The 18,933-nt window shown below is 39.2% G+C and overlaps 1 protein-coding gene across 7 annotated transcripts in view; it reads right to left on the bottom strand.

Moving 5' to 3' along the window:
• mvb12bb (multivesicular body subunit 12Bb) overlaps nucleotides 1–18,125 on the bottom strand; it is a 53,123-nt gene extending 34,998 nt beyond the window's left edge. For 2 of the 7 annotated variants that reach the window (XM_086313684.1, XM_086313683.1), the window contains exon 1: nucleotides 482–604. The gene's annotated coding sequence lies outside the window, so the exon portion shown is untranslated. Of the gene's footprint in view, nucleotides 1–295; nucleotides 622–18,010 lie in introns of those variants that run through there. The other 5 variants (XM_086313682.1, XM_086313681.1, XM_086313685.1 and 2 more) reach the window with 5 other exon arrangements.
• Nucleotides 18,126–18,933: the final 808 nt, after the last annotated feature.

The following is an 18,933-nucleotide window of genomic DNA, read 5'->3' on the forward strand; positions in this document are numbered from 1 at the left end:
TGAAGAGCCAGTTTGTGGTTGTAAGTTATATGGAGAATTATAATATTATAATATTATAATAATAATCTTACAAATTATTTAAACATGTACCTGCGAACATTTTGCATATTGCTAACCTGTCAGGTCACAGGTGACAAACTTCAATAATTCTTATGTTAAGAACCATTATTAGAAACTATGCTCATAAAATTAAGACGCTAATGCGGTTTATGCTGTATCTGACAGTCATATTTACAAGCTAAGAGCAGTTCTTTGGCTAAAAAAAACCAACTTTCTGTTTAGCTAGCATACTTACTGGTTTTAGGGTTTAAATAGTTTTAGCTTTATCCTGTATCCATCTGGAAAGTGCTTATTTACAAGTGCCCAGTTACAACTGCTTTACCGAGAGGGGTGTGACGCAAACACAGCTCTAGTTAACGTCCAACATGCATCTTGTGTTATAAAACGCTAACGCCCGTCATATAGCAGTCTTACAAATTACCTGGAGACTTGAAACCCACCACAAACTCAACGGTGAGCTGACACAGAAGCTAAACCCAGAGTCCTTTGTGTTTTTACCTGCTAAAACGTCTCCCCCCGTTATCACTACCACTTTGTGAACTTTGGCCTTTACATGCCAACATGTAGCAAGGAAATACTTCCTGGTGTTCAAGGGAAGAAATTATTAACTACAGTCCAATATTTGGTCTTCCAAGAATATTTTTTTTCCTGTGATTTATTGTTTTATTAATAAATAAATAAATTAAACGATAAAAAAAACAAAATGGGACATTTTATTCAGCAAACGGCTTAGATATCAGTTGCTTAAAACAAACAAAACAAAAAAAAAAAACTTAAATTAAGAACAAAGCATGCAAAGAATTTCAAGGCCTGCAATGCCAGGGTGTATTTTTTAGCAATAACCTACGTGATCCAATTTAGCTGTTGTAACTAAATTAGGTTGTGCTTCACTAAATGGCTATCATTACATGGCTATATCTACAGGTCACGCCTCCTGGCAGTTGGTTGTCTCTCTAATAGTCACATGTCGTTTCTGTAATCAGATGAAAGTAAGACCAAGCCCAGTGTATTGACTTAGCTGTAACATTAGGATGTTCATGTCTCTCTGAGTGCAAAACTTGAAAGCCTCTTTGTAGACTGTCCAAAACACCAGCAGGCGGCAGATGCTTTCCCATCATCGAGTTTATTATTTCTGCCCCCACCATACCAATCAAATAAATTATTTCATTCTGCGACTATTATCCTAATGTACTGTATTCAAATCAAAGACTTGTTGCTCTGCTCTATGACATGGTGCCATATGCTGGCCGAATGTCACACGCAGTGAGATGTATTTATTGGCGATCGGTTTTCCTTCTGAAATTTATGAAGAGGGGGTGACTTTCAGAGGAAAGTGACACCCCATGTAACAAAAAAACATTTTAACACTTCCATTCATGTGGTTGATTTTACCAAGGATGCAGACAAAAATATTACCGCTTGCCTTTATAACCCTTCCTTTAAAAAATCTTTTCTGATGTTGATTGTCTCACTATCCAGTATATTAACATTTAATGAACATAAAAGACCTAGAGAAAATAAAATGTTTGCCTTTTACATTTTGTTTCAAATCTTACTGTCGATGCAGTGTGATGACAATTCGAATAATTCGCATAACATCTTTCATGATCCTCCAAATATATCTGATTATCAGATTTTACTCCTTTAAGTCATCATTTGAGTTTGTAATGGGGAGAATAGTTTGTCTTGCATAGCCTGTGGCTGACAGAATAAAACAAGTGTAAAGATCCTGGCATGTTGCAAACAGTGTTCTTCACGTCATACAACACAGCACTGATAACTGTGGCTAACTGTATGTCAGTTGGAGCTGCAATTAATTCCGGTGAGGAAGTTTACACAGTGGAAGAAGATTTTCCTACTTAGTAAGCCCCTGTAACACCCCGTATCATCACCACCACCAACCTCACACGCACCAGCACATGCTATCACATCAAGGTGTTGACAACCTACTGAAACGCGCTCGTTTTGGGCAGAGATTTGCAGTGGTGCTGAAGTTGATAAAATAAAATCTCAGGTGTTGGTAGGGAGAAAAGAGTAGACGGAGGGGGAAAAAACCCCAAAACAACAACACATGCTCCAGCTGCGAAGAGGTGCACCTGCTAAAGTAATGCTCTAATTATGGAATAGGTGATGAAACACTCATTGAGAGTCTGGAGATAGCAGCAACACATGCTAACTGTGAAAACCATCAGCTTTTACAGTGTTTTAATGTGTGGCACATTGCATGCTGAGGGTTGTGGGGTAAGATGAATGATGGCTGTGGCAGATTTCTGTGGGGGAGCAGCCAGTGTAGGACACATAGCATTACAGCTGGCATTTTGAAAAGGTTCATTAAAACTGTGATTTCTCTGTTCACGCTTTGTTTCATGTATACTTTATGACACATCTCGCTTTAAAGTTGACCCCATAAATACTGGATCATCTTATCATGAGCAAAATATCATGCACACACACACACATTCTAGTAACAATCTTGTAGTCGTGAGTGGTAATCAGTGGATGAAAGAAGAGCCCCTGGACTAAAATTATACCTTGGTGAATAACTTTGCACCTGAATGATTAAAGGAAAAAAAAAACCAGCAAAGGTTTTCTTTTCCACGTGTAAAGGTCATTCACTGTGTTCAGTAATTTGCTGACACTAGACTAGGGAACAGAGATGGAGATTTCTGTGTTGCCACCCCGAGAGTAATAATATCCTATCTCAACTTGGGAAATCTACTGCGCCCCAACGTCCCCGTCACCCGCATGAGCCCATTATGGGCTATGTAGAAATCTGCAGGTCTCATTTTATATATAACCCTCAACCCCCTCCTCCTTGCTTTTCTACACATTAAAAAAAAAAAAAAACGTGTCTCCTGAATAGCTTATAATAACAAGCTTTAGGAAGCCTACCCTGAGCGTCCCCATAGAATACAGCCTCGCATGGCTCCATGATATCATGCTTCTCTCTAATTAAAGGTCAGTTTGGTCGAGTCTCATTGCTGCCCTGGCTGGAAAAAAACTCCCGAAACATGATGGCTTCTCCAAATGTGATTTAATTTTCCATTTATGCCATCTGTTTTCTTGGCCAAAGCACTGAATTGCACAAGTTGAAGATGTATGAACTGTCAGATTCACTCACTAATTCTTCATGTTTGCAGTTTAAAACAAATCATCCATAAAAAGAGGAGACTTCTTAAAATGCTTCTAGATAACGCGGCACTATTTCCGACAAAGCTTGCTGTATCTCAGTAAAAACAGAACGCATTCATTTGGAAATCCTTTCAAATCTTAACTCGAAAAATACAAAGAAAGCATATTTAATAAGTTTAATATCAAAACTGTTTGAGTTTGAAATCAATATCTGCCACATGTTTTGTTTTTTAACAGCACATAAAAGTGATCTAATCCAAAAACAAACATCTGGTGAACATTTCACTGCAAATTAGGTTAACTGCAGGTCTGTAACGTGACTGGGTATAAACAGAGAGGCTGAGTCTTCCACAAGTAAAGACAGGGAGGGGTTCGCCACTCTTTTAACAACTGTTTCAAGTATTCCAACAATTTAGGAATAGCATTAGTCCAAGGAAAATTGAAAAAGATTACAGCTAACATTATTATAATGTTAATGATATTAAGAATCTAATATCATTATAAGAATCCGAGAATCCAGAGATATCCTTGTACTTCAGGGGCAAAGCTAAAAACAAATGTTAAATTGCAATGATCCTCAGGCTCTTATTCAGTCTCCTTCATCTTCCTCTTTAGGGATCTGCTGTCTTCATCTCACCCTATCTCCTTGTGTCCTCCTCATGTCAGACACACCTTCTGCATGTCTTCTCTCACTAAAGCCATAGACCTTCTCTTTTCCTCCTGCCTGAAAGCTCCATCTCTAATGTCCTTTGTCTAAGAGTTGGACTGCTTGTCTTAAATGTCCAAACCATCCCAGCTTTGCCCCTCTAACTTTGTCTCCAAACCGCCCAAGCTGAACTCTCTCACTGTAATAATTTCTAACCCTGTCCTTCCTGGTTACATCCAATGAAAATTTCAACATCTTCAACTCTGCCACCTCCAGCTCCACCTGATACAGTTCTGTTGTGGAAATCAATGCACCAGCTCGACAGACCAGAGTGAGCAGAGTTTGTCGCTTAAGCTATAAATGCAAGTTAAATCTGCATCAGGAACTCATTTAAGTTGGAATTAAGCAAAATACAGTAGCACGCTGTCTTGTCTGGCTGAATAAAACTAGAAATTATTTCAGGAAATGATTGTTATACCGTTAAAATCCAGCATTTATGACAGCATAGCTGTGCATTAGTGCACACAAATGTGTAGGCATCATTAATGCTGAACAATATATACATATTTTATGATTTAGATAAGGTCTTCTTGTAACACCTACATTCTGCAGGTGTTACAACCAAATACATCTATAAAAGAGTCAAACAGGCCAATCTGCAGCATTTGGCAAACTCTGATCATAGAAAGGTAGAATAGCTTAACATACCACGTTTCCTTTTTCAAATCGTGCTACTGGGATCAGGTTTTAAATGAGCATGCAGTATATATATTTCAAGACGGAAACACTTTTTTTTTTCAATAACACGTGCTTCAGAGTTTAAATAATTCACACATCGTTAGATTCTGTAATTTACATCTTAAACAGTTTCCAACTTTTTTGGAGATGGCGTTGTACACAACTTCCAAAATCAACCGGTGGTTTTTATATATGGCCTCTAAGTTTCATTTGTGTATTTATACTTGTGCATGGATCTTATGTGACCGTCCTACTGTAAGTAATTGCTTCTGTAGTATATTACATTTGCTTATCTCTATCAGCTTACACTTTATTGCTCAACTTATCATTAAATGCACCCATACACGCACATGCATCTGTGCATGCAGACCACTAATGCATGCACACATACGTACACACAAACGCACACACACACACGCGCGCACACACATACACTTTCCTCCGTCTGGTGGGGAGTCTGGACTGCTCCGACTGACTGCGCCTCACTGCCCTTGTGCAGTGGTGTGCCAGTTGTGCCTTCCCCCATCGCTGTGAATGCCACCATCTGGTGTGCCACGTGGACATCATAATCTCCCCTTAATTACATTAGCAGTGCAATCAGTTACTGCATTACAAGGCCGGGCGAAGAGCTTTTAAATCTTGGAGGAAATCATAAATAATTGCACTAAGTACCCAGCGCCAGATGTGCGTGCCAACTTGGCTGGCATGAGATAAATAGTAACCTCAACAACGGTGTTCAGTATCCAGTCTGCAAATATTTTTTGGGCAGTACGATCCCGTCGTCCTTTGCTCTCAGCCCCGCCGTTGTCCTTTTCCTTCTGATTCTCTCACTTTGTGAAAGCACGCAGCGAGGCTAGGCACCTTAGACAGTCTGGTACCTGGTGCTTTTGTGCATCCCTGCAGCAGTTTGACGGATATAATGCAGGAAACCATCAAGTTTGCAACAAGGTGTTTCAGTGCATCGCAGTCCACCCCATTACGACACCCTTCATTCATTTCTCAGTTACATAATTAGATGTTCCTCAGGTATCTTGTGTAGAAATTGAAATTATTTATGAATTTTTGACTAGTTGCGTTAGGTGTATGTGTGTGTAGCTTGTGTGTAGCTTAACAAGACATCATACATTATGAGCTACTGTCACGTCTTTCACCTCAGAGGGAATGTCACGTTGTGTTGTACTTTTCACTCATCTTCCTGTCATGCTCTTAGCTGTTCACACTGATGCATATCTCACTCAGTTTATTGCCAGCATTAAGCTCTCTTGGCCATAGGCTACACAGGACAACCAGCAGAGTGGTCACTAAGCTGTGAAATTACAGGTACTCAAAACCATTTTTACTGGCAAGCTAATAAGTGCAATGTAACATTTCATTAAAACATTACTAGTGTTGTTATTGATAGATCTGTGTTTTTTTTCTAGTATGACATGTTAAAGCTTTCGCTGTATCTGTATCTCCAGTACAAACTTTAAAACCACATACTGTATTTAGTCTTCTGATCCAAATACTGTTTAAAAAATGCAAATATAACGGTTTGTGGAGGTAAGCATCAACGACACAGCTCTCAGTTCTCACTCCTTCTTTATTCGTCTCCAACATCAACTGCGCATATCGCGCCACAAAACACAGGAACACACTTCCTCTACACTGGGTGTGAGTGGAGCCCTCTAGTGGTCCACCACAGGTTGACGTTTTTTCTGAGGTAAATGGCCATGGCTTTACTGCTGCAATACTTGGTTTTGCGCCTCCTGCCAAGAGTTTAGAAATTCCGTTATATTCAGAGCAGTGCCACACTGTCATTTGGATAATGACAGTGTGGCACCATCACGATAATACTCCCATCCTTCATAAACTTCTCTGGCTACCAGTCCCCTCCATGAGAGAGCTGAAAACTCTTCTAGGGACTTATCAGCACATCTAACCTTTTTGTTTATAACCATAAAAAAATGTTGATCTTAGCAACATGACTGTTTAAGAATATGTAAGCCTCTGTAAATAACTGCACAATGACTGATTTTTCCTATATGCACTGGGGGCTACAACCGTTTTTGGATTCAACACTTGAGGCTTTGATTGTCAATACATCAGAATTGGCATATTGCAATATATATGAAGCAATAGTTCTGCCATCTCTCCTTTATGTCTGTGAGACTTGGACCCTTTATCAAAGACACATAAAACAGCCAGAAGCCTTTCATCTGTGCTCCCTGAGATGATTGTGTAAGATCAAATGGCAGGATAAGATTCCAAACATTGACGTGCTTGCAAGATGTGGGATCACTGGCGCTGAGGGGATGACTATGAAAGCCCACTTTTGCTGAGATGGACATGTGGTTAGAACGGATGACACCCAGATACCAAACACGTTGATCTTAGGCCAACTCAGCTGTGTTACAAAGTGTTCTGGATGCCCACCCCTGATAAAATAATGCAAGATAGAAACCACCGCCTGACACACACCGACTCAAAACTGACCTAGTTGGTGACAAAAACCTTTGTTGTCGCAAAATAAACTAGATATTTGAAAAGAGGAGGGTTGAGGATGTGCAGCAGAAATGTGCAAGCCAAAAGGCCAGTGCCTTACAACCTGTGTCAAGTTATGACCGTATATGTAAGTTATGTGCAATCTGCATCATGCAAGCCAAAGTGGAGCCTAGCATCACACATGACAAGGCACTGACCCAGTGCAAACACAGCACAGCCACCACACGCCACAGAAACTGCTGATGCTCATCTCTCAACGCAAGAGGAGAATCCATACATACTGCATAACTAGTAGCAGCTACACTGAGACCAAGTTGGATGCTCAGAGGTTCACAGGCCATTATATCAGTCCTTGTGTTATATGTGATATAAAGTAGTTCTACTTTTAGAAATCATACAAATATAAACAGGTTGATGCAGGTCAGCTGTGTCGTTACCATTTCCTTATCACATAACCACATAAAATCATGCAATATGCATCAAACCTTTTGTCATATGTCTAAATGTCTATGTCCATTTAGGTTTGCATGAATATGCTGCACTCATGTACAGTGCACCACATATTATATGGTAGATTTAGTTAATGACTGGTTAAAGAGTAGGTATGATTTTATTTGACCAAGATTTTCCATGGTTGATTAGAGCTCCAGTGATTGTGTTAGAAATGGCTAATGGGTGCGGCGTAGTTTCCTGTACTTGAATTGAACAGCAGAGATTTTCTGCTTTGCTCTTGACGACAGACCCCTACATTACAGTTTGCATCTCCCTCGCAGTGTAAATAAGATATAAATTTACAAAACAGAGCCCTCAACAATCTATCTCCTAGATGGCGATATTGATATTAACACGTGTGTCCATTTCAATTTGATCACAATCTGGCCTTCAAAGTGCAATTTGAATGAAGAGGTGTCTTTCTAACGACACTATGTGAGGATAAAAACAAAGCAGAGTGAAGAAAGAGAATTACAGATATTGACTAAATGTGTCTTATCATTTATCATAATTTCTCTATCCACTTTGTCACGGCTTCAGCATTTAAGGAAGATAGATGATACAAGATGTTGTCCTCTCTTTCATACTTTCCATGCTCTGGGAAGTGTGTCCAATATGGACTTACTTCACCTGTTTGCAATTCATTTGGCACATGTTTGTCACTATGAGACTGTTGTGTATTTCTTGCATGTTTTCCTATGCGCCGTGCTGTAGGACATCTGGCATTTTGACCTTTAACCTTTACGAATAAAGGATATTCATGAGTGTCTGAATACGGCCACTAACAGCAACTACTTAGAGGACATTGTGTCAAATTGCTACACAGGTGATTTAGTCGAGTAAGAGGTTGATATATGTTATCCAGTTAGTTTCTGAAGGCTCCACAATGTCAGACTGGTGTCATTAAGGAGCGTGGCTTTGCAAGGTGTGCCATTTGCGATGCTGCATCCCGGTGGGCTTTGTGCTGAGGTGGTCGTCTCTGCAAGGGCGACCATTAATATCTTAGAGGGACTATTCCCATGGCGAGGTGACTGGTTGAAGAAGGTCCTGCTCCAATGCAGACACCTACAATATGAAAGTTCAAAAAAGTGCTGACTTCCTCGTGAGCTCAGCTAGCAGCAGCCATCTGTTCCACTGCTAATTAATGCAAAACATCCAGTGTCACCAAATCTCCAGAAGGAATGTGATCTACTGTCCTTTGTGTGTTTTTTTTTTTCCAACAAGAGAGAGGTTATGCGACCTAAAATTAAACAAATCACACATATAACAGACAAGAGCTGGAGAACAAAACCCACAAAGAGTTATTAGTTTAATAAGATGTAGTAGGCTTTAGCTCTCACAATATTTCCTGTTCTCTATACAGTGATCTTCATATCTATTACACACGCAGGACTTTGTCGCTCAACTCTCTTATGTATTTGAATGTGTTGTTTGCCCTGGTGTGGTGATTTAGAGGGAACATTTTATCAAAGCTAGCCAAGCAAGTCTGGTCCACTAGGGAGCCAGGCATTTTATAAGGGTATAAATAATCAATGACACTGCATCTGTAATGGCCAGTAATGCTGTTTGTTACCCCCCCCCCCCCCCCCAAAACCCCTCCCCCATTCAGGATGGCACGTTTGTTGCTTAAACAATAGAAATAGATTGCTATGCCTAATTGACAAGGCAGGGGAATCTCTCTTTATACGCCTCAGTTTATTTCTGTGTTTATTGCCCATGACCCCTTTTACATCATGCAGTGAGGTACTTCTTTGTTTTGTCGTTTCAATAATCAAAGTTTTTAATCACATCTGCATGGTCATTATCTGTGTCATATCCATTTTTCCTTCAGTAGAACTGTTCATGGAGTAGGCAAGATTTATATGAAATAAGACCTTGTGCATGAAGGGGATTCAGACTCTGTCATTCAGTGTATTCTCTTGAGTTATGTTAGCTGTTGCTTGCTGTGAGCATCAATCTCAACTTAGTTCTATGGATCAATTATAGTACTGTGCAATTTTCAGAGAAATGTTTTTGTTTTGTTTGTTCAGCCATAAAACACTTTAAAAAATTCAACTCAAGACGAGCCGGTGTTGTGTCTACAGATAATATACAACTTAATAAAGAAGAAATGTTTAAATTGTCTCTTTAGGCACTTTGTTAGTAGCAGCCTGTCACAAAACACATAATTTGCTCCCATTTCGTTAAGTGGATCTATGAAAAATGCCAAAGATAACACAGTTTGACAGGCGTAAAATAGTGTTTTTGCACCAACAAGGTGATTCCCAAAGATACATTAGTTGAAAACTTGGCATGTCTCAGAATGGTATGCAGTGCGTCCTTAAAAAGTTTGAGGAATCTGGACAAGTGGATGACAAAAGAAGAAGTGGCGGGACAAAATATATCTACTGCAGATGAACAATATGAGAAGATCATGTCCCTGAGAAAAATCCAGCAAAGGCCTTTTAGCTGAGTCATCTACTGTTTATTAAAAATGCTGTTGATTGATGTGTAGCTGTCAAGAAGCCATTCTGAAGAAAGAGTGACAGGGGAGGGTGGTATCCCAAATTACACATGAACTGGACTCAAAATCAGTGGCAACAGATCAAATTGTAAGCTTTTGCTAAATCATCATAAGTATGGAGTTCAGGAAAGATGTGAAAGAGTGTTAAACACTGCCACCTGTTAAACAGTAGGGCGGCTCACTTTAAGCAATGGTGTTGGGGATCTTATCAAAATTCATGGAATTATGAATGTAGCTAGTACTCTCAGCCTCTAGTACTAGCTTATACCAGGTCATCTGACTGGCAATGGCTTCTGTTTTTAGCATGACAATGATCTTAAACACATTAGAATTGCTGAAAAAAAAAAACAACAAAAGAATTTTTTGCCTTGTATTCTGTATTTAAATGTATGTTTGTCCATGTTGCACCGGTTTCCAATTTTCTGAGTAAAATAAAAAGTGGCTCAAGACTTTTGCACAGCACTGTATATGCCAAACTTACATAAGCTTTAAACAATTACGTCAGGTTCACTTAAAACACCATAAAATAAGCACAGATATTAACTGTTAAGATAACTGTGGTAATTGAAATGTTTCTAATAGGTTAAAAGAAGCGTTAAGATTAAAAGTGTCAGTAGCACTGCTTATGTAAGATGACTTTTGAGATGCATGCACCATGCCATCACTGTTGCCTTCTCTCTTACATTTCACATATTTTCAGAAAAAAAAAGCAACTCGGAGCTCTAAGCCCAAGCACCCTCTACCAAACACGATCCATACAGTATTTTGAGTTTCACCCCTCCCCCCATTCTCACCCATGAGCTTCTGATTTCCATTATTATTAATATCTGCCTGTTTAATTTTCAGCTCTGTCATAATGTGTCGGCCTAAACTACAAGAGACAATCCCTTATTGATTACTTTCCCAGCAGCCCCGGCGCATGCCCCAGCTGATCACGCCTCTCATGCACAGACATCTCATGCATTTCAGATAATAAGCTGCTGCTCTGGAGTTGAAACAAATTGGATGTGCAGTCAGTCACTGTCCAAGTGAATCATGTTGCAGTCTGTCAGTGGACTAGGCTTGGATTATCATCTTACCCAAGCGAGGCAAAAAAGGTAGAAAAAAATGCCACAAGCACCTGCGATGATGGCGAGGGGGTATATGTGTCTTGTTGTTGCAGACTTACGTATGTTGGGACTACTGATCACCACATATGGTAGAAGAAGATCAAGAACATCATTAATATCAAGTAAAATTTCAGTTTTTAATTTGTTTTGAGGAAACTGAATAAACTCACTTTCCAAATTTTTTTCTTGAACTGTAGGAATTTCATTCATGCACTAAATCAACGATAAGTAAAAACAGGATGCAAATTGCTGTTTACATGGCAGTCTAATATAGTGCTGGAAAATCCCGATATGAGTGGGATAAGCTCTGAAATTCTTTCTCCGCCGTCACACACTGCTCTTTTGCATGACAATAGTGGTGAACTTTGAAAAGCAGCTGCTCAAAGCATCGTGCTCCATGCGCATGGACATGGACAAGCCATCCTGTGCCAAAACACTATTTCCAGAACAATGCTGCCATTGTATTTACTTACTTATACATTCTGTAACAGAAAGAAAATAAAGCATTCTATCACCCTGGACTTGGCTCCGTTTCAAATTCAGTGCACTTTCACGTGGAAAAATCAAAAAGGGAAGTTTTTGGAGTTGCACAGGAAGAAATGATTAATAATACATCAGGATTATAGAACACAGACTGTGCTGCACTGACTTTAATAAGTCCACAGAGAGAAAACAAACCCAGACTACAAAAAACAACCGCGCTTGCTGTCTGAAAAGCATCTGCATTTAAACTCCAGAAAATTCTCTCCTTAGTGTAAAGTATTAGTTAGCACCATATGATTAAAATGTAAATGATACCGAGCGCTCACGTTCAGTTACATATCGGCAATTTTTCAAAAAGTATAAAAGAATGATGGTTTTATTTGAGAAGTACACCTGGGCTACTGTGCTTTGCTGCAAAACCCTGAGAACTAGAATAATTGGCACCCTAGTGTAAGACTCCCTCTGTTTGGTGCCAGCTGTTTAAAATATGGATGATATTGTTTTCATTGCTGGGCTTTTGTTGAGTTCTGCTTTGGCCGTGCAGTATAATACTCTGACTCTGACCTTTTCTGGCATGTGGAAAAGTAAATAAACAAGGCACTGATGTATTCCCTGCGTTACCAGAGGAGCTGAGCAGCAGATTTTCCGTTGATCATATTCAGGTGTCTAGATACAAAAAGCTGTCTGCCGCTGCCTAAGCAAGAGTGGCGAGATGCCTTTTTTTGAGTGCAACAGGAACAGAATAATGGATGATGGGGAAGAAGAAAACATTTATTGACAGCTGTGATCGGTATATAGCATCCTCCCTCTATTGGCAGATTCCCACTGCCAGCACAGCTAAAGACTATTGACCATGAGATGTTTTACTCTGAGCAGTTTGTTTTATTTTGGGTTTGTTTTTTCAGAAATACAGCTGCCTGTGGAAGTACCAATAAAATGCAAAGCAAGCAAGTTTAGGTGCAATTTGAAAATAAAGTTTTGATGTATTAAAGTGAATTACATCACATTCATATGTATGTATGTATGTATGTATGTATATATATATATATATATATATATATATATGGTGTCTATATTTTGTGTGGGTCTCCCACTAATTTTCGCACTCATGGCTGCCCATTGTCAACTTTTGCATAAATGCATAAATACGAAAATGATTAAATTTAAGTCAAGCCTTTCTTGTTATACACTGTCGTCTTAAATCATGCGTAAATGTGATAATTACCCACGCTAGGCCAAAAGGGCCCATCACTGCCACTTTAAATCCAATAAACGCCGTGACCTGATCACTATAATTGACCATCTATCAAGGTCATTGAGGAGTACAATGATGTTAACTGCTGTTTATAATTCCTCTTGATCATTGCTAATTACGGAAAGTGTGAGAAACCAATATTGCAGATACTCAGAGAGCGGCTGTCAGCCAAGAGGTAGGACTGAACGTTTTAATAACAGTTAGTTTGAAAATGACCGCAATTGTTATTTAACGTGACACACGTACAACTTCAAAGTGCCTGCAGACCTATTTCCTTACCCAGCATCCTTAATATTTCTGGGGTCCCATGAACTGATAAGGATGATGTCAGGCACATCTGATTAAGCCACACCCACAAAGTCCAGCCTGTTAATTTACTGTTTTTCTATTTTATCTTTGGTTGTTGCTTTAGTCCCAAAACATGTACTGTTATATACAAGAACAGTGTGTTACACGTGTTAGCACCAGAATGATTAAAGCCAACTGCTTTGGTTTAGTTTCCTGAGGTAAATGAGAACATGTAAGCTACAAGTGTATTATATTGTAACATAGTTAACTTGGCGTTGCATTTAAAGGCATATCCAATGAGAAGGGGTTTAGATTTACTCAAGGGAGAATGGCAGCCTTGATCATGAATTTCATTTAGCCCTATAATGTTCTGTGAATATGAGGTGCACTTAGCAGTCAATTTTTACACAGATGTCACACATGACCTCCAATGACAATTTAAATAAGCCTAAATACGTTCGTTACAGGGGGGGGGGGAAGCATATTGCTACCCTTTTAACAGTTCACATTTCAATATAACACTGCCTGTGCTGGCATTTGCAGTCCACTTCTTCAAGTCTAGTGTTCTCAATGTGCCGCTCGCTGGGGCAACAAGTCATTGAGAAAATGTACAATTTATTGAAATTTTATGGAAAGACCCTTACCCCGTTTCACCACAGCACAATTACGTAAAAGCCATCTAGCCCTTGAGTAACCCTTTTTATAGTAATTCATTTATGACTCTGGTCACAGAGGGGATGCCTCTCCTCCCACAAACACCCTAAAACATGTGTGGATGGCATGAGGATGAAATCCGCAGCGCACCGAAGGGCACAGCTTTCATCAAGACATTCCTTTCTTCTTCATAAGCACATCATAAAATATTTCATTCCGCTTTTATAATCGACTTGTTTCATTACGCAGTTGTACATTTTATTTCCGTGAACGACAGCGACATAACCGAGGCTCGTTTGGGTATTTCAAAATACTTCGCCTTGACAGAAAACATGGACGGTTTTAGTGAGCATTAAGAGACGGTCAAAGTAAAAGGACGGAGACTTGGAAATAAAAGGAAAATGAGACAAAGAGACTGAGTGAGTGGTTGGGAGCCTGCTATAGTCTGGTCTCTCCTGAGATGAGTATGATGATTGCACCCACATTCCACTGCAGAGCTAAAACCCTTGGAGGCTTTTGGAATGTGAAAACCTACTTCTTCTCTCGTACAACACTTAGGCAGCGTACCACTTTTTTTTTATTCCCCCGCCCTGAACATTGCTCACATTGCTGTTCCCTGAAGCTTGAAAGCACAACATTTCTCAGCCAGCAACTCCCACTGGGACTAAAGCCCAGAGATGGAAATGCAAAGGATATGTTTTATTGGACAGTTGCAGACAAATAAATCTAAATATGTATTTTGGTCATGTTTGTGTGCCGACTGCATCCTGAGGGAGTTGAAATGATTATATGACATAAATAACAGCGCGGTAGCATGATATTAGGTCACATGTTTACACACACAGACCTAAGGTCAGGGGGAGAGAAAAAAAATCAAACACTATTTCTCTTCTTTGAAAGTGAACATTGTTTGGTTGCATGCATACTGTACACGTTGCTGGGAGCCATGCTTCCTGGTGTGCACTGACTATTAATGAGAGATGGAACCATACAGTCAGGTAAAATATACATACTTAAGTGGATAAAAGTCATAGCTCTGCTGAAGCCTGCCAGCAAGGCACAAATCAACCTGTCCAGTGTGGAGGGAGACGGTGGGTCACCCTGAATGAAATGGTTTAGGCTCACTGATCTGCATGAAGGAAAGTCGATGGGAGGTGTCGATGAGAGGGCAGGCGGGGACTCCTGCAATCACATGTCCTGTGATTGACACGGCCTAACCTCAGGGCTGTGTGAGATGTCAGCATAGTGCAGCCCCCTCTAATATGGCCTCATGTTTCACAGTGAATTATAGGCAAAGCATCTCTTTTGCTTTGTAGTTTTGTAGCAACATTATAAGCTTTCATTTAAATTGAGTAGATTAAAAAATAAAATGTGAATTGTTCTTTACATAATAATGTGAAAGTGTGAAAATATAACAAAAAAAATCCAATTGTATGTCTTATTTGTCTTGTTCCCTGGCCTGTGTTGAAATCACCGCTCTCTCAGTACGCTATGCTTATTAGTATTGGCACATCCACTCTGACTGATGATCGACTTCCTCTGACTTTTCTGTGAAGTTGATGAAAAATGTCATCTCTGTTTCCTTTACAGTGTTTCAATCAGAATCTTGTTTTGTAATTTAAACCATCCGCCATAATTATACAGAGAGAGAATAATATAAATTTAAAACATGCTGGCGTGGCATTGCTTAGTAATTATTCAAACTATTAAACACTATACATCTGTTATAGCACAAAGTTCTGTAATATATTTGTTGAACAATATGTTTTAATTAAATGTTGCTTTGTAATGTGCTTCATTTTTTAGATGAAATACTAATATTTGTAAAAATCCTTCCTCTTTCCTATTTCTCAATACTCTCTTACGATAACAAAGAATAAAAAAGCCCAGGCGCTCTAACTTCCTCATCCCACGCAGTGTCTTTGAAGGTAGAGCAAACTTGAGAAAATAAAAGTGGCGGCCTATGGCAAACTGCACTTCAGAGAATTCAGCCCCTTTTTCTCTCTGCCACATGTGACAAGTGAGCCATGCAGCTTTGCAGAATTATATATCTCTGTGTCTAATTATTTCTTTTCAAGTCCATACAATAAAAGACTGCGTGCTTTTCTCTTCTCGGGGCTCGGATAGCGGGAGGAGTGCCCTCCAAAATATTCCCTCTCATGGCTCTGACATGCACATCTGTCTGCACGTCATCATAGCAACTTTCTAGACGTCTTTGGTTTTAATGAAAGAGATCTAGGAGCTACAAATGCAACGGGTGACGCGATGACACATTTCAATTCCTATTGTGCAAATAACACCTCTCACACTTTCTTTTAATCTTTATTATTCACTGCTTCACAGTTCAAACAGCGATGAAGATGTCAGACAATTGCCCTTCAAAACAAGGCATACACACAGGCTCTATTTTAACATAGGTGTGTTAGATAGAATTATCTGTGCACGACAATGGGCAAAAATGTTGCAGTGTTGCAGAAACTATTTGCATTTTAGAGCCAAAGTCCTTCAAGATATTTGATACAGAGTAAAACTATTGCTTTTTCATTGCATTCCTGTTTTGTTGAATTCAACCATATTTCTTGCACTGAAAGGCTGCTGCGAAGAAATTCTTCTGCTGCAGTGCGGTCACAAGGGGGTAGCATTGACACAGTTGTTTAAGCCCTTTAACAGGCAGCCCAGCAGCAGGACAAACTGCCTTTGATGTAATTGAGGTCTTAGACCTCTCAGAAAAGCATATATTGGTTTGTATGTGGAAATGTTCAAGGAACAATGGATTTCCATAAGTGGATGTAAAATCGCATTTGGAGCATCCTCGGCATGCTAACCACTCTCTAAACAATAACAAAAAGGAATCCTTCAGGATGTGATGGGTAATTCCAAGGCACTTACAGCCTGGAAATGTAATGGAATGTAGCATTGGGATTAAATGTGTGACTAAAAGATACAGACCAGACTAGTTTTAGGTACTTCCCCGGGTAATTCATTCAAGTAAATTAGTAGATATTCTCGGCTCAGTACAGCAGTGTTATACATCCTAATAGAAGTAAGTAAGCAGCATAAAAACACATCTTTTTTGTCTCTTTTTAAAGGAATTATTAAAAGTTGTATTTTTGCCAGTGATTTGAATTTTTTTTAAAACCCCACATCATCTATTTTATTCTACATTAAAAAAATATATATATATGAAAGCAGGTTGAAATATAACCTCCAGCCTGTATAGATTAACCTGTTAATTATCAATCATTCCACGGCCACACAAGAATTCCCCTAACTAACATTTTTGCCTATCCATCTTATCATCCAAAGTAATACTTAAGAGTAAGACTCTGGCAGGGACTCATAAATAAAGGTTACCTATTTACATATTCAGTTTATCATGGATATTGCATACTCTGTACATAAAAATTCAAATGCAGTGTTTATGAAATATGATCATGCAGCAAATGTGAGAAGACACAGAGCACAGCCCATTCATACACAGCGAGGATTTAGTGCAAGTGATTAATAAAGAATGAAAGAGACATTAGAACCGAGGAAATTAAGTCTTGCTCAAAAGACCTAGTCACAGAATATATTCAAAGTAAACTTCTGTTAAAAGTATATATATATATATATATATATATTAAAAGCTCAGACTAAAATTGTTATTTGACAGCCTTTACATCAGAGCCTCAGAAGGATTTATATGAAGCCGGTGACATATTCTAACTTGTCTGTGTCAGAAGAAAATAAAGACATTTGTAAAAAAGAACACAAAAAAACTTTGTAAATTTGTGCCTGTGTGGTCTCCTTCTCTACAGTAAAATTGAAATCTTGTCTAATAAAATTGATTGCATTTCTATGTAGTTAAACACACGAGTATAATATGTGTGTATCCAAAATAAAGAGAAAAAATCCTTTAACTGCTGAAGGACTGAATCCATGCACTCAACTACTCAAACTATAAAGCAAAAAGCTGTTTGGTTTGTACTTAAAGCGACTGTGAGAGAGGAGTAATGGCATAAAGGAGCAAATACTGTGCAGCAAGTGTCTCATCTCTTCTCATGAACTAGTTAACCTGAAAGAATACGATCTACAAATGTGTTTCAGCAAAAGCAAATTACCTGGGTTTTGTGGAGGGGAACTAATCTCTCCAAGCATGACACTGGACAGGAAAGGCCTCTTACTGTTATTATGATGTGTCGGCTTGTGTTAGATGGAGGGCCTTGATGGCCGCATCAGGAAGGAGCATCGAAGCCCCTCTACCATGACAGCGCTCTGATGGATGTACGGGTGGTGGAGGGGCAGGGAAGATGGAGGTTAGAAACCTAGAGATGAGCAGGAGAAGGAGGGTGATAGAGGTGCAGTGGGGGTTAGATACAATAGTAAATACCTACAAATGCAGCACATTAGCAGTAGTTGCAGATCCAGAGAGGACATTAGCATGCGCGATGAAGCTTTCTGTGGGACAGGCCATCTCCAAAACAAAATAAAGGTCCCGTGTGGTGAATTTTCAAAGCCTATTTCTTGTGACCTGCGATGATTTGTTCCCTATATGGCGCAGACCGATGATAACAGCCGATTTAAAAGCAATTTAGCAAATCAGAATATCTGTATGTCAAAGTTTGACACATTTTTCAGTACTCTATGAAGCGGATTCTTGGCATTAAAAGATGCAAAAACAAAAATTTTGTATTGAATTGAAATGATTTTGAGAAAAAAAATGCTCTTACCATGTTAGTTAGGAGCTTAAATTGCTATCCTGTGAGATCCATGTATCTCTAAAACTTTTCGCAAGCTAAGAAAAGCAGCTAATCTTTACTCTATCTTCCTTATTTGGCTTGAGGAATGAGTGTTTTTTAACCCATAAAGGAACAAACCTTCATATTATCATGTTTTATTACAACTGAGGCTTCTCCCATAGCAGCATCACAAGACACTACCTGCACAAACTACAAGTGTGCATCATTAATCTGCTTATTTTTTTGCCACAACATTCAGTAGTAGCTTTGTTGTCATATGCTGGTGCAGTAGAAGCACACTAGACAGGTACTTGTTGGTGTATCACAATGTTGTATTTTCCCCCCCTTCATCTGAGAGTGCTCACAGC

This window comes from Aulonocara sp. 'chitande type north' Nkhata Bay, linkage group LG12 (assembly GCF_057382095.1).
Source record: "Aulonocara sp. 'chitande type north' Nkhata Bay isolate Kocher_YH1m ecotype deep benthic linkage group LG12, A_spYH_male_GT1.1, whole genome shotgun sequence".
Taxonomy (NCBI): Eukaryota; Metazoa; Chordata; class Actinopteri; order Cichliformes; family Cichlidae; genus Aulonocara; species Aulonocara sp. 'chitande type north' Nkhata Bay.